The following is a 21,303-nucleotide window of genomic DNA, read 5'->3' as shown; positions in this document are numbered from 1 at the left end:
TATTAGCTAATACAAACACATCCAAGAATATAATTTCAGCCGCAGTAAATGTGGAAAGAGTTTGTCACTTTTCAGCATGCAAAAGTGGAAGACTTCGTAAGAAACCATTTCTGGATCTCACTAATGTCAGCTAAGTTTTTTATTGGTGCCCTCCCTAGCCTTGGAAAAACAATAGAACACTTTGATACCACCCGCCCACGGTTGAAGATGCCTTATGCATACTAGAAAGAGAGAGATCTCTTTGCTCCTATTGCTCAACATCTTAGTAACCTTTAACATTGTTGACCATGGGGCACCTTTTCCCTCCCATCCACACACCCGCAGATGGAGGTTGCCTTCATGAATTATGTAAATGTTTAATTCCAGGTAAATTTAAATTTATAATCTTTGTTATCTTGTTTTAATTGACATTCACATGATATTGATTCATCTGTTTGGCCTCATGGTGTGCCACTATTGCTTTTTTAATAGACACAATTGTCTGTGTATTTTTGTAATTGTTTTAATATGTTTGATTTCACTTACTGTTGCTAATATTTGTCATATCTGTAAACAGCCACCCAGTTTACATTGTTTTCTGCTTTGTGAACAGATTTCCCTTTAGTATTACTCAGTGGTCTCCAAACTTTTTAAAGCTGCGCCCCCCAGTTGAAAAATAAAAATCATTGGTCCCCCCTCATGATTTTTCACAATTATTTTATAAAGATGGCAATGTTTAAATATGTCCAGACCTATTTAAACATTGCAGTTAGGTACTGTTACCTTCTTAAAAATGCAATAACATGCTTCTGCTTAAAACAGGGCCTGTTATCTGTATAATACTTCTTTTGGCCAGAGTCTAGCACCCTCCAACCCCCCAGATCACTTGAGGCCCACCCCCAGTTTGAAGACCTCTGGTATAGATACTGTTATGTTTTTTTATTTTTTTTGCTTTTTTGGGCAATTCTGGTAAAAGGATTTCATTTGTATAAATTTTTTCTTTTTGAAACAGCAATTTTCACTTTCATAACACTCAATCTGTAGTGCACACTCGGGCACAAGAAGGGTCTTGGAAACCTAAAAGCATTGTTTTTATTTCTGATAAACTCTGGGTGAAGCAGTACTTCATGGGTTGAACATACTGGACTGTACCAAACCTGCATGGAATGGAGACAGGAATTTAGCTTATTTTTAGGGAGTCAGAGCATGCACTTGACCAGGATAAACGCAGCACGGTGAGCTGATACTCACCCGCCAGAAGACAAACTCTTCAAACAAAGAGAGGACAACTTAAGCCGTTCTCCTGGTCTGCAGGAATAAAGGTGCGTGTCTTGCTTAAGCTGAGAGTATTTCTGGCTTTTCTTAATTGATGTGTGGTGCGTTTTCCATGGGTTAGCTGCACCAGTAATGTGTTCCCTTCAATCTCAAACGTCTGTTCTGGAGGCAGCAACCTTGTAAGGAAAGGACATGGCTTTGACTAGGCCGTCTCCTTCTATGTTTCAATGGGAGCACAAAGGTCTGTCAAAATACGGATTTTTTTTCATGTCTCCTTGCTGCTTTTGCCAACAGTAATATTACTTTATTAAATTTCAAGAATAATGATCTTTTATTGATTTCTTTTTTTTCTATGATTCATTGATCCTACACCGTATTACGTTTGCAGAAGTTTGATTTTAAATTTCTCTCAATAATCTAAATTTGTGCAGAATAACTCAAATAAAAGAGAACAAACACCTTCATATCCACCACTTAAATCTAAAGTAGTTGAGACAGAAGAATCCTCACTAAATAAAATTGTGGAGGAAATCCAGGCATTTTGCAGTAATAAAGATGTCATTAGCCTAGACATTACATATTTAGAGGGATATTGATGCCCTCTCCATGATAGTCTCTGACAATGAAATTAGAATAAAAAACAATCAAATTAAAATTAATCAATTATCTTGTCTTGTTTAAAAAAGTTCTCTAACTACCAAACAACCTCTTGACCCTGAAATTTGCAAAAGACTATAAACTCCAGATTTTTAACCTTTCAGTGTCCGTTGAGTGCCTGTCCTGCTTATGTGAAAATACTCCAATTCAAACTGTTAAACCTTAGCTTTGCAAAAAGATTTGAAGTTAAAAAGTCTCCTCCGCCACCTCGGAAGGCAAACCAGTCTAAGCCTCAACAACTTATTTACAAAGTACATCGTCATCACCATGATAAGGAAAATTATCTAGGAAATTCTTTCTCAAATGATGGATGGTATTAAAATCTATATATTAACAAAGACTTTGGAAATGTAATGGTAACCATTAGCAAGCAATTTACAACCCTTTGGCCTAGACTCTAGAATTAGGGTGTAAATATGGCTTGTTTGACCTTCATCCATGCAAATCTTTAATATGTATCAACAAAATCCTTCAGTAATGCCACAGACATGATTAAGATGCTTGATCAACATCATCCTATCAATATAAGGAAACAAGATATAGTAGATTTGTAGTTTATTTGATTCATACTGCTGGGTCCTCAGTCATACATCTATCATTTGTGGCTGGTTCCTGTGTCGCATCACCTATCCATCTTATGCTTGCCCTGCTGAGCTTCACTACTGTTGGGCATGCCATTATTAATGTTTGTTTACTCTGTGTTGTATGTATTATTTGTTTTTATGAGTCGTACGATACTTTTATTTCTATTTTTATCAATACTTTTCATCTCATTCATCCTTTTGTTCTCTGATTCTTTCTCCTCCTTTCAGTTTTTTATGACTTTAAATTATCAACCTTACATTATTTCATTAAATGTCAGAGGCATCAGACATCCAATGAAGCCTAAAAAGATTAATGAGTATCTTTCTAGGCATAATGCCTATAATTGTATGATTCGGAACATGGATGTGAAAAGATTTTATCCTCCATGGTTTAAGGTTAGTTTGGAGATTTTGTTTCTTCTCCGGTGATAAAAGGAAAAAATGGTGTGACCCTTCCTATCTCTAAAAGACATCCTCTTCAAATTTTTCATAAACATTCCAATGCTGATGGTAGGTTTATGTAAGTTAAATTACAGATTGCTAAAATAGTTTTGCATTTAATCAATTTTTTTTTATGGTTCTACGACCGATGAGCCACTTTTTTAGACAGCTATTCTGAAATTGTTAAACTTGTCATTGTTTCTTTAATTATACGGCAAAACTTTATTTTTGGAACAGACCGGTATTGAATAGACTTTCTCTGTCTAAGTTTAAACCTTCTTGAATGTTTCTCAAAAACACAAAATGACTAGATATATTTGGTGACTTCATTTTCCCACTAGTAAAGAATTGACCTTTTTTATCAAACCCTCACTCATAATATTCCAGGATTACTTATCTAATTGTACTGTAATAGTATTTATATAGCGCTTACTACCCCTGACGAGGCATCGAATTGCTTTTCGTCGAGTAGCACGCTACTCCGGAACCCAACAAGAATTAGTGATGGATTAGTATAGGGAAATATGAGTACAGTTTTAGTATTATTATGAGTTAATTTGAGCCGCGGATATGAGAGTTTGTTAGTTAGATTAACTGGAGTCATGGAGGGATGGAGGAGGGAGGAATCCAGAAGTGTTAATTGGGAGTATATGGTAATAGGATTTAGGCTTGGGATGAGTAAAGGAGGATGGAGGAGGGAAGAGTCTGTGGAAGGGGTTAGGGAGATCATAATAGCAGGGTGAGATAAATGAGGGCGAATTTAGTAGGGTTGTTTGGGAGGTCATGGTAGTAAAGTGAGGTTTGGTGAGTTAGATATGGAAGCGGAGGGAAGAGCCTAGGCAGAGTTATTTAGGAGATGAAAGTAGTAGAATGGATTTGGGATTGAGTCAGAGTGGGAATGGAGGATAGATTGATAGATATGCCATATGGTGATGGGTAGATAAGTTTGATATAAGATGAGAGCAGGGATTCATAGATATCTAGTATAACAACCCACCCAGGAGCCATGCAATGACCCACAAACATGACAAGCACAGAACAACACACACACATATATATATATACACACACACATATGCACATACATATTTAAAACCATGAGTAAATATACTTAAACAGGTATAAAGAGTGTGTGTGTAGTTTATTGTTATGACATAGTAGCTATACATATTTTCTAAAGAACTATGCATAGCTAGAATATACACATAATCAGAAAGAAATATTTGTCAACATAGGCATATGCAGTCCATAGTTGTTTGAATATGGTGGTTATGAAGGAAAGAACCAACTCTTGAGTAGTTTTCTGAAGACAAGAAAGTTATTTGTGGCTCTTATAGTTGGGGGTAATGAATTCCATAGTTTGGCTGCTTGAACGGAGAAGGATGTACCACCTGTAGTCTTTTTCTTGTATGGTGGTGTTCTAAGGTGGGATACCAATCTTGAGCGGAGGTTTCTTTGTTGAATGTATTTGGTTATTTTGTTTCTGATAAAAAGCAGTTCTGTTCCATGTATACCTTTGTGGGTGATACAAAGCAGCTTGAAAGTGCATCTTCTGGCAACGGGTAACCAGTGTAGTGCTCTCAAGGCAGGGGAGATGTTGGCTTGCGGCTTTATATGTAGTAGTAGCCTGGCTGCGGAATTCTGGATACGTTGTAGTTTTTTCATAACAGATGGAGATGATCCATGGTAGAGGCTATTGGCATAATCCAGTTTGGATAGTACAAGCGAGATGGTAGCTTGCACTTTGTGTGGGAATCTGAGGTGTGGGAAGATGCGTCGTACAGTCTTCAAGGTGATGAAGCTTGTTCGTGCTAATTTGTCGTCTTGGGCATTCATAGTTAACTTGGAGTCCATGGTGATTCCAAGGTTTTTAACTTCCTTGGATAATTGAGGAGGTCGTCCGAGATCATCAGGCCAGGCGCACAGTGGGTCATAACTTTTCCAGTCACCACTTATGTATATTTCTGTTTTGGAGATATTTAGTTTGAGATGGCTCCAGGTCATCCACTGATCAACGGCTCTGAGGCAACTGAAGATTTCTGAGTTTTCAATATTTTTGGGTCATTCTAATTTAAGTAGTATTTGTGTGTCATCTGCATAGTTGTAGCATGTGAGATAAAAATAATTGATCAGTTCTGGTAATGATATCATGTAGATGTTGAAAAGCAAAGGTGAGACGATTGATCCTTGGGGGACCCCTGCTTTTGTGAGGTAGGGTTTGGATGAGAAGGGGGGCGAATAGATGATATAAGATCTTTTTTGAAGATAGGATGTAATCCTGTCAAGAGCAGTCCCTTGTATGCCGGCTTCGTGGCGTCTTTGAATTAGGGTGTCATAGTCAACCGTATCAAAGGCAGCCGAGAAGTCCAAGAGAAGTAGTGCAGCAACTCCATTGCGGTCAACTGTGTTTTTAAGATCATCCCAGATTGCTGTGAGTGCTGATTCAGTGCCTCTTCCTGGGCGGAATCCAGTTTGGAAGTCTGAGAGTATAGAATTGTTTTCAATGAATTGTGACATCTGGGCAAATGCTGCTCTTTCTATCAGTTTGCCCAGGAAAGGTCCAGTTGTTATTGGTCTGTAGTTGTTGGGGTCCTGGGAGTCTAGATTTGTTTTCTTTAATAACGGTCGTATGTATGCCTTTTACAGGTCTACAGGAAAAGTTCCTGTAGTTAAAGAGTTGTTGATAATTCTTCTTACAGGTGTGGCAGCAGAAGTAGCTAAAAGAATGTTCTTGAGGATTTGTGGTAGACAAGGGTCAGAAGGGCAACCAGAAGGCCTGCTTGCTTTGACCAAATCCATAAATTCACCTTGGGATATTTGTTGGAAGGACTGTAGAGGCTGGGTTGGTTTATTCTTAGAGGGTATTTTAGGAAAGGGGTTGGTGCTTGATTGTTTTCTTCTGTTTTAAACAGGAGGCCAATGTGTCTGCCTTGGTTGTGTAATGAGTTGCCAGTTTGTTTGTGAGATCTTGAGTAGTGGGATGACTTCCTTCCATGCATGTAGGTTTTTCGAAATTCATTGAGAAATTTATAAAATTCCTTGGTTGTAGATTTAGCATTTTGAATTCTGTCTGAGTAGTACCTTTTTTTTTTTTTAAGCTTTTTTTGATTGATGATTTGTATATTCTGTTAAGTTTGTGTAGCTGCAGTTTGTCTTGACTGTTGTTTGTTTTGAGCCAGGTCCGCTTCAACTTTCTGATTTGTTGCTTTATCTTTTTAAGTTGTGAGTTTCTCTAATGGCATTTTGTAGTTTAGGCCAATCAATCTTCTGTCCCAAGATACATGCAATTGATATTTAAGACCATGCCATGATATATTTTAATTAAAATAGACCCACTCTAGCTCCATAAACCCAGCTGAAAATGAATGTTCAAATTCCTCTCAAAGATGAATGCAAACACAAATTAATACATTATTTTAAACACTTTTTTTTACCATTGATGCAGACCATATTACCGCTAATGTACCTAGGTTGGATATGTTCAAGCCTTATAATAGAGGTTTAATTATCTCTATTGTGGTTAATGATAACAAGCTTTTCCGCTCATAAATAAGTAATTTATGAAAGGAGTCTCCTAAATAAGAAAGATTATTTATCTCCTCAAATAGTATACATATTAAACACTACTACAAAAATTAAGATACAAATATAACTCAGTGCTTGGCAAACGTACTGGTATATAAATATCAAACAATAAAGCAAACTTTTTCAAGCCAATAGATCTGGGAAACTTCTTGCTCATTGTTTGCATAATGAACATGATAAACTTCCAACACCTGCTATTTACTCCAATTTCGGACAGGGGTTGATATCTTTCGAGAATATTTTAGCTGAATTTCCAAAATAATATTCTAAATAATATTACAAACCTGATGTGTTTGACTCTAAAATAATTGAGGAATTTTTGTTGTCATGTCATTACTCAAGACAAAAAAAGGTTCTTTAGATGTCCTCATTTCCCACTTCAAAATGCTGGCTGCCATTGCTTCACTTAATTCTGAAAAATGTCCTGGCCCAGATCCTGCTGAGTTCTATAAAACCTTCACTGCATAATTAGAATCCTATCTTCTTACACGTTTCGCAGATTTTCCACAATGTGCGGCTTTTCTGAAGTCTTGATTGTAGTTTTTCATAAGACAAATAAAGATCCCACAATTGTTTCCAATTACAGACTAATATGGTTAATCAGGATTGTAAAACCCATGCCAAATTTCTTGTTGCTTGAATATCTAACGTACCTGGTCAGCTAATTCACACTGGTCACGTTGGTTTATGAAAACAAATATTATCTGTGCATAACATCAGACTGTTTTTTCATAACAGTTCATCTGTATCTAGTACGGACCCACCATCAGGCCTACTTGCAGTAGATGCAGGTAAAAAACAGTTGATAACATCGATATTTTTATTTCATGGTATAGTGCTGTGTCATTTTGTCAGCCTTTTAATAACATGATCAGAGCGCATTATATTTCTCCTACAGCTAAATTCTTATTTAATGGTCATATTTCTACCTCCTATTGGCTATTGAACTTCTATTTAACCTTATTTGGAACTGTTTGCATAATAAAGGTATTAGACTTGGCAACACTACTGTTAAGACGTCAGCATGTGTGGATGATGATCCGTTATTTATTTCTGATCCAGGTATATTAATCCTGATAATACAGGACGAATTGAAAATTACTTAGTAGTTTCAGGTTATACCCTTAATGTAAATAGGATAGCATTGTTTCTATAACTGAATGCTGCACATCAAATTTGATTTAACAATATAATAGAGTCTGATGTACATATAAACTGAAATATCTCGGTATCCCTTTGGCAAATAATTTACAGCATACTTAGGAACTTAAACATGAAAGTGTTATTCAGAAGTTAAAATAGGAAACTGATCTTTCTTAATCTATCTTAGTGGGGGACATTTAGTCAATTAAAATGTGAGGGTGTACCCCAGATATTATATGTACTACCTATGTTGCCTCTTTATGTCCTGTTAACCTTTTATAAAAGGTTGAAGTAAAAACTATCCAACTTATTTGGACTCCTCAGTAAGAAAGTTATTTGAAACTCCAACATGACACTAACAATGCTGATTTGAGAGTATCTAAATTTTAGTATTACCACACCACCTTTATTGAATGACAGAGTTCCTCTTTGGTTTCAAAATACTGCTTTAACATCTACCGCAATTAATCTTGAAGATCTAACTAATCATTTTTCCCTATGTTCAGTTTTAACTGTCTCCAATAGAAAATCTTTTAACAACAATCTCCAATTATTAGAGCCACAAAACTAGTTTCTTATTGTATGATGAATTATTAAACATTCAAAATAGACCTCTTTATGGTTAAATCTCTGTTAAACTTCATCATAACAAATTAGTGCAAAAAAATATATAGATCCTAGATTTTTTTTACTTGTCTGCTATACATCACGGTAATGAGGTTTTAATCATTCACTTCTTTACTTAAGTTTTTTCTACCTACCTCTGAATTCCCTAAATTTAGTAATCTAGGCATCGCCATCCTTTGTTTCATAACGCTATTCCAGTTGCTATGTTATCTAAAATAGAATTGTCTTTAAATATTTTGTATCGCTATAGTCATGTTACATTAAATGTATACAATAAAATACTATCCCAGTTTGCTTATATCAAGAAAAATCTCCTCATTGTACTGTGTATGGACTTATGTTAGTCTGTTCAAAGCTAAACCACTGGAGAGTCCCATTTGCTATCATTGTCATGTTGCTAATGGTTCTTTAAAGTATTTATTATTTGACTGCTGTCTTATGTCTGCTTTTTGGTCTGGTGTATGGGGTATTACTTTTAAAATATCAATATTGCTAATAAATTGTCATATTCTATGGAAATCACTTGCCCTTTCTTCCTCTATATCTGTCACTAATCGGACATTATTTAATTTATTTGGCGATTAACTCTATTATGTCTAATTGTAAAGATGCTAATTTATTGTATACACATACCTGGTGATCATGTATGATATTTACAAGGCAGGGTGATAGAATATCTTCTCATCCTACTCTTACATTCCATAAATATGAAATTTTGTGGAGACTGCTGAACTATGTTTTTCAAAATGTATAATATTCCATAGGTATTAACCTTGTTTTTATCTAAATTATACTTTGTATTACTAATACTGTAATTTTTATAACTATCTTATTGTATTTTGATATAATATGTACACTGATGTGATGTTTTTTGCATGTTTATTTTACTGTTTAATTACAAAATCGCAATAAAATATTTTGATCGCGAAATGTATTTTTTTTTACAAACGTAGCACATTATGAAAAGCTGTACATAATGTACACCACTTCTTTCCCTAAGCATAATCCTTTCTTTTTAAAAACACTAAACTAAATTTAGAAGCAATCATCAAGAATCCCACAAACTCCTATGTTAACTTGATGCTATCTAATCGCCATTGACAATGATTTGAATGATTCACATGAGGGTCTACTATGGAGATCATGCATACAGCCTGCCACACTCGAGACCCACCGTACCCTAGATGGCATCAGTGAAGGCCAAGTATAATATACAAATAGTTTCTCTTTCTTTCATTGTATTTGTTTGGTTAAAAAAGCTACTTTATTCTGGGAATATGTTCATGGTAAAAAGGACTTACTGTGAAATACTTCTTTAGAAACTAATGTTAAATGAAAGTTCCTAATCATGTTAATAAATAAATCAGTATCTAAGTTGCTGCCCAGCGTGTAATATGTTGTTTATGGGCGGAGGTGGGCCATGACTCTTGAGTAGCGAAGCCCCGAGTGTGTCCCCGCCCATCCAGCATCAATGGCAATAAATTGCACATCACTGTAAACAGTTTTGCATTTTTATGGTTTACCATGCTGTATTTTCATGTGCAGTAGTGGTATTAGCAAAGTTATGTAACCATAATCAAAGCATAATAGTTAAGTCTGTGCACAGAGAAAGAATGACCATAAATAGGCCTCGTTTGCAGGGTCAGTTTGATTAATTTTGCACAGTGATTCTAAAATCAAATCTTTGAAACATCAGGTTTTGAAAAGTCAGAAAAGTGTTATGTTACCAGCCCTGCAGGTTTAATGACTTAAATGATCTACTCAACCTTACTGTAATGCGCTTCACCCATAAATTTGTCTCAAGTTGTACGATTATGCGCAAATATTTTATTCCACCGAGTCACCTTTTTCTTCATTATCACACATAAGAGCATTATCAAGTATGTAAGTTCAGCATGTGTGCTGTACAAAAACGCATTTATTTGATTTAACAGACTAAAAGTTTGCTCCAGGTATAATACAATTTGAGCCCACATATAGGGTACACATAGCCCTGGCTTGTCTCTTGGATCACTAGTAGCATTGCCGTCAAAATGAGGCAGGAATGTTTCTCAGTTCATATTTAAAAATACTATCTTTTAATAAATATATTACTACAGCAAGATATGGTAGCACAGTGTTGTTTATAGAAGACATTGTCCATTGAAATGGCCACAAACCTTCCTCTTGCGTGTAGTTTTACTGATAAGACGATATAACGTACAAACAACTATGTATGAAACACAGGCTTCAGCAAATATTTATTGCTTACACATCCCCAATTAAAATATTGTGATTTGTTTTGATTCTATCAAAATCTTTGTTTCCATATCACTTCAGAATTACAAAAAAGTGTTTTCCATATTACTGAAATAGGTTTTGCAACAGTAATACAGTTTGCTTACAAGTTTTTTTTAAATGTTGTGTGCCCAGTAGGTTTGTCACGGTACACTTACAATATCTTCTAAATTTGCAGTCCGAGAACGAAAAGTAAACACCAATCTCCAGGATAAATAAGCAGCAATTTGTTAGAAGACATAAGGTGACATTTGACCTCTGTCTTTGAAAACACAGCAACTGTGGCAAGATAAAAACAAGATTTGAAGACATCTTTATTCCTCATTCGCTTCCTGAATTAATAGAATTCTTGTTCTTTGCCAGCTTCAGCTCTCTCACTGGACCAGGCCAGTAGGCTCTAAAAATAGCTCACCCTGAATAAATCTGACTCCCTGTGGTGAGTGGGCTAGTAGATGTCACGAAACCTAGGCATTAAGCATTACTTCCTCAGTGCAATAAAACTAGTGTGGCCACATACTTTAGATAGCTGTGCCACATAATTTAGTCTTCCATTGCCCCCATAACCCAGTTGCCCCGATAATGTTAAAACTTTGCATGCAGAGTGGTCTAGGATATGTTGATAAAACTAATGTTTCACAGCGGAAAAATGAAATATTTTCAATATTTCCTGGTTCCCTTTGAGTTTTAATAGCACTGCATTTTTGCAGTAAAAACACTCAAACATTTGAGATCTGTAGTGATAAAACTTTTTATTGATATAAAAGTTGAAACTAACACTTGCAGCATACGATGAAAGTGAGTATGTACTTAAGGTTATACTTTGGGATCTATTCTAAATTTGTAGATGTTATTTACATTGTAGGGATTCTTAACATGAACAAAATCAACTTACTTTAGGAAATGCAGCTTCGGGGCTTAGTGTCAAATATACAAAGCCATTTTCAGTTGTAAACCCTGTGAGTCACAAAATCACAGGATTTGCAACAGTATTTTGGGTTCCTACTATATACTAAAACCCACTTGATGATTTGGAAAAGCCTTTCCGAATTGCAAACTAGGTTTAATGACTCATTCTGAATTACAAATTGGAAGGGGCTTGTGTCTGAGTCGCAGTGAGCGGTTTCAGTGATTTGTGGCCTTAATTTGGTTGTCAACCATTGAAAAGTTATTGTCTCTTGAAAGAAGAAGTAAAGGATTGGGAAAGGAGAACCTTTCCCCATTAGACAGCTTCCCCTTTGGGAATAATGTTGGGCAAGAGGGTGACTCGGAGGCCGGGGGAGGGATACCAGTGCCACCCGTATTGGTAGAGTACCTGGTGCAGATTCCAATATCCATGGAAAACCGACTCCAGCGTTATCTTGACCAGTAGCACGGTAGGCAATTACTAAAGTGCAACCGGTCCTTATACAGCCTGACCGTACCAGTTCCTCTAAGGTGGAAACACCACCAGAGGCTTCATTGAAGAAAAGGATGCTATTCTCCCCCTCAGTACAAGGACAATTTTGTTTCAAGGATGCCCCATCAACTATCTGCACAGCAAGTGACATCACATCCTTATCTCCTCCAGCATCCCAAGATGTACCTAAAGGCGGACGCAGTGCAGGCATACAGTGAGCATGCCAAAGTCCCTCCATTTGCTACCCACCCGATTCATCTATACCCTCATCTTCGGCTGCTGCTCGCCGCGCTTCACCACATAATGCTGTGGGAACATTCTCCCGTGTCCTGCAAACTCTCTTGCACTCTCCCACACCCCCTTTGCACCTTTCCCGTTTTAGCAGCATCCAACACCCACACACTCGCAACGACCAGCCACACAGCACACAATCCACACACATGCATGCTCCTATGCACCTGTTGACTCACTAAGCATGAAACCGAGACCTGGGACCTGCTAGAGACATCAACACACCTGTTCCATCTCCATCTATAAGATCACCAGGCAGATGGACAGCACAGTTGGGAATAGCCATCATTACAAGGACACACCCTCCAACAACATGCAACACCTCAATTCAAACGCCGCCCCCAGCCAGCCTCGCCCTCAGTGGCACTCTCATCTGTCAGGACCATGAACCCACTTCACGACACTACTGCGGCACAGCCAGCCTTCGCCCTCCTTGGAGACCTGTACTTCAGCTGGCAGACCCTGCAGAGGCAGCACCCCCGCCCCGTCACCTGAAGCCCACGCTGTCCTCATCCCACAGCAACGCTGCCAGGCCAGGCCAGCCTGCTGAAACTGGACCAGTATCATGAGGGAGACTGGAGCGCCACCCTGTGCACACCAGCCCACACCGCGCGGGGGCGCTGCGTCACCGGGAGCGGGACGGGTTGCGCCCGCGCTGCGGATTAAATAAACAGTATGGTGCATCCAGCCTCAGGGATTGAATGGATCACATCGCGGGAGTCACTGGCCGCAGGGTTGACCTCGACTCACACAGGAGCGCGTGCAGGCGCCTGAGGCCCGACGAGATCTCACAAACTATAGGAGCTTGAAACGTCGACAAATCTTTCCCATATGGTTAAAGAACTGAATTAGATACACGGGTGGAGCCCTGAGCGCCGCGCCTCCGTGGGTTATTTAAGGGTCTTTGTAGTTTATGTTTCAGCCTCGAGGCTCCGCGGGGTCACTGCAGCCTGTGGGGGTCACTCGTGGTCCTTTGTCTCTTTCGGTGACTCTCAGCTCCGTGGCTTCCGGGTCAGCGAGGGCAGCGGCAGCACCAGCGGCGAAAGACGTCACTTCCGGCCTCTTCTTCCGGCTCCAGCAGCTCTAGGGGTGGGAGGATCCTGTGTCTGTGCGAAGACCCCCTCAGGCCTGGGACTGAGATCTTCCCCCTCCCCGGGCTCTGTGGAGGTAGGAGCCCGACTGTCCACACCTCTTCTCCCACTGTCTCACCTCTCCTCTCCCACTGTCTCACCTCTCCTCTCCCCCCACCTTCTGAGGCCGGACACCCCCTCAGGCCTCGGACTGTCGTATTCACCGTCCCCGGGTGAGGGGAGGGGTCTGTGAGCAGGTGTCTCTGGAGGTAGGAGCCTGACTGTCCCACTCCCCCTGTCTCGTGTCTCCTCTCCCTGTCCCTCCTCTCCCCTACCTGTCCCTCCACTCCTCGGCCCAGAGAGACCCCCTCTCAGCTTGGCCTCCATGAGGAGGCTCCTGGGGGCAGAGAGTGAGGCCTCAGCTCCCCTCCTGCTGGAGGGAAGGGGCTGCTGTAGTCCATGGCTTTACCGGTGTCTGCACCCCCCCCCCCCCCCCCCCCCCCTCTGTGACCTACTCCTTGGATTCCCTCATCTCTCTACGGCCCCTCTCTCACATACATTTTATTTGTTTTAAAGCGCAGGTGAAGGCTGGCGTTACTAATAAGAATCTTATTTTTTTTAAGCAATAACGATAAACAGTGAAAGTCTGGGGAAACTAACATCCTAACCTATTATACGCAGTTTCAAGCAGTTGTATGATGACAGTCTGCATCAGTCACTGTTCTATATCAGGTTTGTATCTCATGAACTGCGGTAACGAAATAATCTCTGTGACAAAAGCAGAAATCCACTCAGCTATCCACATAACAGTTCTGTGCTTTGCAGCAGGCATATTAATCCTCTACACTACTTTTATAGTAGTCAAAACTGCCACTAGACAAACCGCTGATCTCTCTCTCTAGCAGGAACACTAATTACCAGAGTTATCCAGACATTTTATTGCTGCCTGAAACCTAAACTCACAAGGAATCTGAAGCAGATATTTTTAAATCATAAGTTATTGTTAAAAACACCCCCCACCCCCAGGTTCATCACCTATTGCAGCCACACCAGTCTCGCTGCCTATAATTGGCTCTGTTGTATTCTGAAGAGGTATATGGGCCTCAGTCCTGCTGCAGTTGCTGCTGTATCTTTCATCCTGAACCGGCCCTGCCAAGTAATGCGCAGCAGGGATTCATAGGGGCCAAGTTTTCAGTTGGTTTATGTGTTTTCATTTTTTATACTAATTGTTTCTCAAGTTCCCAGACAATGGTGATCACCCAGTTCCTGGCCCGGCTACCGTGCGTTTTTGAGCGTTTATCCAAAATTGGTTAGTCTGACTCATCTTGCATGGTACTTGGCAGACCTGGGTGTTAGCCTGACACATTTTAGTGCTGGTGTCTGCATTACCATACTAAAATGCATTAGTCGTGCATTTACACAACTTCTCAACCAAGTGGGGGAATCAACATGGCGCTGTGCTATCATAAAAAAGCTTGTGCACAGTGCTTACTGTATGCTGCCATGGCGCTCTGCATCAGAATGCCTTCCAGGCAATTCAAATTTTAATAGCCTGTTGGCTGGGCTGGGTGAACTCACTCAGATGTTGCTGTCGTGACCCCAGGCCAGCGCTATCAGACTCACTTCTTTGGTACAGCATTTCCGCCACAACGCCGCATGGTAAAAAACAAGTTTGGCAGGAGCCCGTCCTCAATAGGCGTTGCACTTCACATGTGGCACTGAATCAAGTCGCCTGCGGGTGGCCTGGAGGAACCTTTTAATACCCAAACAGTCTCCTCTCGTGGATCCTGGCACTTTTTTTTTTTTTTTTTTTTTTTTTCCCCAGCTCCCTGTAACTAGTGATGTAGGCGCGTAAACACTGAGCTGCTTTTAAACATACGGACTCTCCACTCACTCATGAGCCCCTTGAACCTGGATCCAGGAAGTTCATTACACCCATGCAGTGCTGAGTTTCTGCTGGTTTTTGTCACTGGGCGCCACTGGCACTTATATTTGGAGACCAGAACTCTTTTCACCTGCAGCAAGAATCCTCATCATAATTTTGCAAATTTTATATGTTATTTTTTAGAACATTTTTTTCTGTCGCCCCAGGCATCATATCATATGTGTTATGCCATTGTGTGACCTCAGCGTCATTATGAGGAGTCATTCACCTCTTCTTTGCCTGTGTGTGCCCTGCCTGGACTGGGTCACTGCAGTTGCAACACAGCCCACCTGTGAAGCATGACTGCAAGCAGTCATCAGGAAACATTGAGCGGTAAAGTATCCACATCTTTGCCCTGCTCCTTTCTAACTGTGCAGCGCACTGCTTACTTATATCACAGCCTTGTAATTTAATTTATCACTCCTCGCATCCTGTCCCCGCCACCCTAGTCCACTGTCTACACTCCACAATCCTTTCAGTCCCAAGTGTGCAGTCCATCCAGGAGGTGTCCTGCTTCATGCACAAGTGAGGGACCAGAAGGAAATTGGTGATATCAGGCATTATTTCCTTACAGCACGTGGTACAGTGAAACCATATACAAATGCTGCCCAGTGCATTGGTAAGCAGCTGGCCCCTCTTACTCTGCAACTACTATATAAAAGAAGGCAGTGAGCAGTGATTAGCAGGACACTGTGCTAGCATCAGCTTGTTAATGAGGTGTCTTAAATGGCGTTTGGCGACATTAAAGTTTTAAACACCCTTTTAAGCGGTAAGTTACCTTTGGCACAATTCCTTATTTACTGTCGGGAAGGTGTATTTGTTTTGGGTGATCCCATTAAGATTGAAAAGCTTGAAAGAGCGGCGCTGCCTGGCTTTGAGAAGGGAAATAATCTGTTGTGATTAAATGCAGTTCTCTGTATTAGTTTGTTTTTATCAATTTCGATTCTTTCTAAATGTACACCTTTTAGCTATTGCATATCACCACAAAAATAATTGACACACTCACTCACTCACTCACTCACTCTCTCTCTCTCTCTCTCTCTCTTCTCTCTCTTTGTTACTCATCAGGAAATGTAATACCTGTCCAGCCAGCTATGCTGACCCGGACTGGGCACAGAAACTCCCCTCAGAGAGAGACCCTGCTGCTGACTACGGCATAGTGTGCAGGGCCTTATCTGTCCCAGGGTGATAGCGCTTGATAGCCTTTACAAGGTGCCAAGGGCCAGATGTAGCAAAGGTTTTTCCCCATTCCGTGTCTATGGGAAAAAGTGTTTGTACATATGGCCCCAAATCACATTTTTAAAGAATGTTGCACAGTTTTCTTATGTGTGTGTGTTATTGGTTGGACTGCCAGTGGGCAGTGTTTTGATGGAAATTATCTTTTGGTCTACATTATCAGTTCTAATTTTATATTGTTTGCCGTTGCAACTATGCATGGATTTGATGTGAAAATGGTGAGAAATAAGACACTTTAGACTTGGGTGCATGCCAGTGTCTGAATGGGTACAAACTGTGTGAGTGAAGTATAGTTTGTATGACAATTATTTTGGTGTTCTCCCTGTATGCAGAATCTGCTCTAATCACACCAGAGCAAGTGTATAGCATTACGGTGGTCCAAGGTTGAGCTGTAGGGCGCTTTAAAGCAGCTTAGTACCCATAGAGAAGTTTTTATATCTGTTTGGAAGAAGCTGCAGATTTACATGCTCGTATGAATGCTTTCATGGAGATTACGCGAGGGATCCAGGAGGGCCTCAGCGTTAATAGAGGGAGCTCTAGCGATACTAAAAAGGGTGGTTTGACTCGGAGTGCACTAAGGAGGCTTTACATAAATCCCCTAGGTGCAAGCTTGAGGTCAGTGCATGCAGAATCGAGTATAAGAGGGCGATGAAACAGAGGAAAGTGTGTATGAGATGGAAGCATGGGAAACACTGCCTGAAGCAAACATTAATAGTCATAACACTGCGTTCTGGAAGGCATTAATACACCACTCCTGAGGGAGGCTGAACCCCCTAGGAGGGAGGCTGCTATATTAGAAGTAGACTGGGTTAATCATTTTTTTCTGATATTTATTCATCTTCCCTTAATGTATTGGGTGCAAAGGGTGGGGTTGCTTCTGCCCCAGTGTAGGAAAGTACCATCTTGCCTGGCATGTTACCCCCATATTTCACTGTATATATGTTGTTTTAGTTGTATGTGTCACTGGGACCCTGCCAGCCAGGGCCCCAGTGCTCATAAGTGTGCCCTGTATGTGTTACCTGTGTTATGACTAACTGTCTCACTGAGGCTCTGCTATCCAGAACCTCAGTGGTTATGCTCTCTCATTCTCTTTCCAAATTGTCACTAACAGGCTAGTGACCAATTTCACCAATTTACATTGGCATACTGGAACACCCTTATAATTCCCTAGTATATGGTACTGAGGTACCCAGGGTATTGGGGTTCCAGGAGATCCCTATGGGCTGCAGCATTTCTTTTGCCACCCATAGGGAGCTCTGACAATTCTTACACAGGCCTGCCCTTGCAGCTTGGGTGAAATAACGTCCACGTTATTTCACAGCCATTTACCACTCTAAATGCTTTCATGGGCACAGATGGTGCCCGTTTCTGCATAAGCCAGTCTACACCGGTTCAGGGATCCCCCAGCCCTGCTCTGGCGCGAAACTGGACAAAGGAAAGGGGAGTGACCACTCCTCTGACCTGCACCTCCCCTGGTAGGTGCCCAGAGCTCCTCCAGTGTGCTCCAGACCTCTGCCATCTGGGAAACAGAGGTGCTGCTGGCATACTGGACTGCTCTGAGTGGCCAGTGCCAGCAGGTGACGTCAGAAACTCCTTCTGATAGGCTCCTTCAGGTGTTGCTAGCCTATCCTCTCTCCTAGGTAGCCAAACTTCCTTTTCTGGCTATTTAAGGTCTCTGCTTTGGGGAATTCTTTGGATAACGAATGCAAGAGCTCATCAGAGTTCCTCTGCATCTCTCTCTTCACCTTCTGCCAAGGAATCGACTGCTGACCGCGCTGGAAGCCTGCAAAACTGCAACAAAGTAGCAAAGACGACTACTGTGACCTTGTAACGCTGATCCTGCCGCCTTCTCGACTGTTTTCCTGGTGGTGCATGCTGTGGGGGTAGTCTACCTCCTCTATGCACTAGACGCTCCGAAGAAATCTCCTGTGGGTCGACGGAACCTTCCCCCTGCAACCGCAGGCACCAAAGAACTGCATCACCGGTCCTCTGGGTCTCCTCTCAGCATGACAAGCGAGGTCCCTTGAACTCAGCAACTCTGTCCAAGTGACTCCCACAGTCCAGTGTCTCTTCAGTCCAAGTTTGGTGGAGGTAAGTCCTTGCCTCCCCACGCTAGACTGCATTGCTGGGAACCGCGTGTTTTGCAGCTACTCCGGCTCCTGTGCACTCTTCCAGGATTTCCTTTGTGCACAGCCAAGCCTGGGTCTCCGGCACTCTAACCTGCAGTGCACGACCTCCTGAGTTGTCCTCCGGCGTCGTGGGACCCTCCTTTGTGACTTCGGGTGAGCTTTGGTTCACTCCACTTCGTAGTGCCTGTTCCGGCACTTCTGCGGGTGCTGCTTGCTTCTTAGTGGGCTCTTTGTCTGGCTGGACGCCCCCTCTGTCTCCTCACGCAATTGGCGACATCCTGGTCCCTCCTGGGCCACAGCAGCATCCAAAAACCCTAACCGCGACCCTTGCAGCTAGCAAGGCTTGTTTGCGGTCCTTCTGCACGGAAACACCTCTGCACGGCTCTTCACGACGTGGGACATCCATCCTCCAAAGGGGAAGTTTCTAGCCCTTGTCGTTCTTGCAGAATCCACAGCTTCTTTGCATCCACAGCTGGCATTTCCTGGGCATCTGCCCACTCCCGACTTGATCGGGACTCTTGGAGTTGGTACCCTTGTTCCACAGGTACTCTCGTCAGGAAATCCATCGTTGTTGCATTGCTGGTGTTGGTCTTCCTTGCAGAATTCCCCTATCACGACTTCTGTGCTCTTTGGGGAACTTAGGTGCACTTTGCACCCACTTTTCAGGGTCTTGGGGTGGGCTATGTTTCTAACCCTCACTGTTTTCTTACAGTCCCAGCGACCCTCTACAAGGTCACATAGGTTTGGGGTCCATTCGTGGTTCGCATTCCACTTCTAGAGTATATGGTTTGTGTTGCCCCTATCCCTATGTGCCCCCATTGCATTCTATTGTGACTATACATTGTTTGCACTGTTTTCTATTGCTATTACTGCATATTTTGGTATTGTGTACAAATATCTTGTGTATATTTGCTATCCTCATACTGAGGGTACTCACTGAGATACTTTGGCATATTGTCATAAAAATAAAGTACCTTTATTTTTAGTATATCTGTGTATTGTGTTTTCTTATGATATTGTGCATATGACACTAGTGGTACTGTAGGAGCTTCACTCGTCTCCTAGTTCAGCCTAAGCTGCTCTACTAAGCTACCTTTTCTAAAAGCCTAAGCTGCTAGACACCCCTCTACACTAATAAGGGATACCTGGGCCTGGTGCAGGGTGTAAGTACCCCTTGGTACCCACTACAAGCCAGTCCAGCCTCCTACATTGGTTGTGCAGCGGTGGGATAAGTACTTGCAACTACTTACCACTTTGTCATTTTGTACTTTTCATAAGAGAAAAATATACAAAACAACTTCAGTGTATGTACACCTAACCAAAAAGTTTTGCTTTTCTTCTCTTACTCTTTTGCTAAGTGCTGAAAAGTACCTCTAAAACTTTCAAAAAGTTCTTAAAAAGTTTAAAAAGTTTTTTTCTGTTCTTAAAAAAGTTCTGAAACTTTTTTCTTTCTTTTTCTGTCCCTTAAACCTTTTCTATAATGTCTGGTACAGGTCAAACTATTGATCTGACCAAACTTGCTTATGATCACCTTAGCTGGAAAGGAGCAAGGAGTCTCTGCATTGAAAGAGGTTTAGGGGTAGGGAAGAATCCCTCTAGAGAACTATTAGGTAACATGCTCATTGAACAAGATAAGACCTTAGTTGGCACTTCTGGTGAGAGATTAGCTGATGGCTCCCACTCTGATTCAGGGGCACCCCTAGTAAAAGAGTTAGAAGGGAACATTCCCAGCCTGCCCCCTAGCAAGCCACCTAGCACATCTGGCACTAATGTGAGTTCCCATCACAGTAGGAGTGTTACTTCTGTAGGCCAGAATGTTAGAGTGCCATCTGTTAGGGACAGGTCTCCCTCTGTTCATTCACACCATTCTTCTGTGTCAAGGCATGCCCAACCCACCCTCCCTGAAGACAGAGTGTTAGAAAGGGAGCTCAATAGATTGAGAGTGGAAGAATCCAGGCTGAAGCTCAAGAAGCAACAGCTGGATTTAGATAGACAAGCATTTGACTTAGAAAAAGAAAGACAGAGGTTGGGGTTTGGACCCCAATGTGGCAGCAGCAGTATTACAGATAGTAATCCTGTAAAAGAGCATGATTCTAGGAATCTGCACAAGATAGTTCCCCCTTACAAGGAGGGGGATGACATTAACAAGTGGTTTGCTGCACTTGAGAGGGCCTGTAATGTACAGGGGGGCCCTCAAAGGCAGTGGGCTGCTATCCTATGGCTATCTTTCAGTGGAAAGGGTAGGGACAGGCTCCTTACTGTTAAGGAAAGTGATGCCAATGATTTCAAAGTTCTTAAGAATGCACTCCTTGATGGTTATGGCTTAATCACTGAACAGTACAGGATCAAGTTCAGAGAAACCAAAAAGGAGTCTTCACAAGACTGGGTAGACTTTGTTGACCATTCAGTGAAGGCCTTGGAGGGGTGGTTACATGGCAGTAACATTTCTGACTATGAAAGCCTGTTTAACTTAATCCTGAGAGAGCATATTCTTAATAATTGTGTGTCTGATTTGTTACACCAGTACCTGGTAGACTCTGATCTGACCTCTCCCCAAGAATTGGGAAAGAAGGCAGACAAATGGGTCAGAACAAGGGTGAACAGAAAAGTTCATACAGGGGGTGACAAGGATGGCAAGAAGAAGGATGGTAAGTCTTCTGACAAGGGTGGGGACAAATCTAAAAATGAG

General features: G+C 41.4%; 2 protein-coding genes and 1 pseudogene across 7 annotated transcripts in view; all 3 read left to right on the top strand.

Annotated features, from left to right (window-relative positions):
- Positions 1–13,345: 13,345 nt before the first annotated feature.
- The window catches only part of LOC138248906 (zinc finger protein 420-like), a 78,132-nt pseudogene continuing 70,174 nt past the window's right edge, over positions 13,346–21,303 (top strand).
- The window catches only part of LOC138248900 (zinc finger protein 420-like), a 461,504-nt gene continuing 453,547 nt past the window's right edge, over positions 13,347–21,303 (top strand). For 2 of the 3 annotated variants that reach the window (XM_069202879.1, XM_069202876.1), the window contains exon 1: positions 13,347–13,422. The gene's annotated coding sequence lies outside the window, so the exon portion shown is untranslated. Of the gene's footprint in view, positions 13,423–13,999; positions 14,058–21,303 lie in introns of those variants that run through there. The other variant, XM_069202877.1, reaches the window with a different exon arrangement.
- Positions 13,348–21,303, top strand: part of LOC138248904 (zinc finger protein 420-like) — a 138,587-nt gene continuing 130,631 nt past the window's right edge. For 2 of the 4 annotated variants that reach the window (XM_069202887.1, XM_069202885.1), the window contains exon 1: positions 13,351–13,422. The gene's annotated coding sequence lies outside the window, so the exon portion shown is untranslated. Of the gene's footprint in view, positions 13,423–21,303 lie in introns of all 4 variants that reach the window. The other 2 variants (XM_069202888.1, XM_069202886.1) reach the window with 2 other exon arrangements.

Source organism: Pleurodeles waltl, chromosome 8, assembly GCF_031143425.1.
Source record: "Pleurodeles waltl isolate 20211129_DDA chromosome 8, aPleWal1.hap1.20221129, whole genome shotgun sequence".
Classification (NCBI taxonomy): Eukaryota; Metazoa; Chordata; class Amphibia; order Caudata; family Salamandridae; genus Pleurodeles; species Pleurodeles waltl.
Note: the sequence above shows the minus strand (reverse complement) of the source record. Positions and strands in the feature narration are given on the sequence as shown.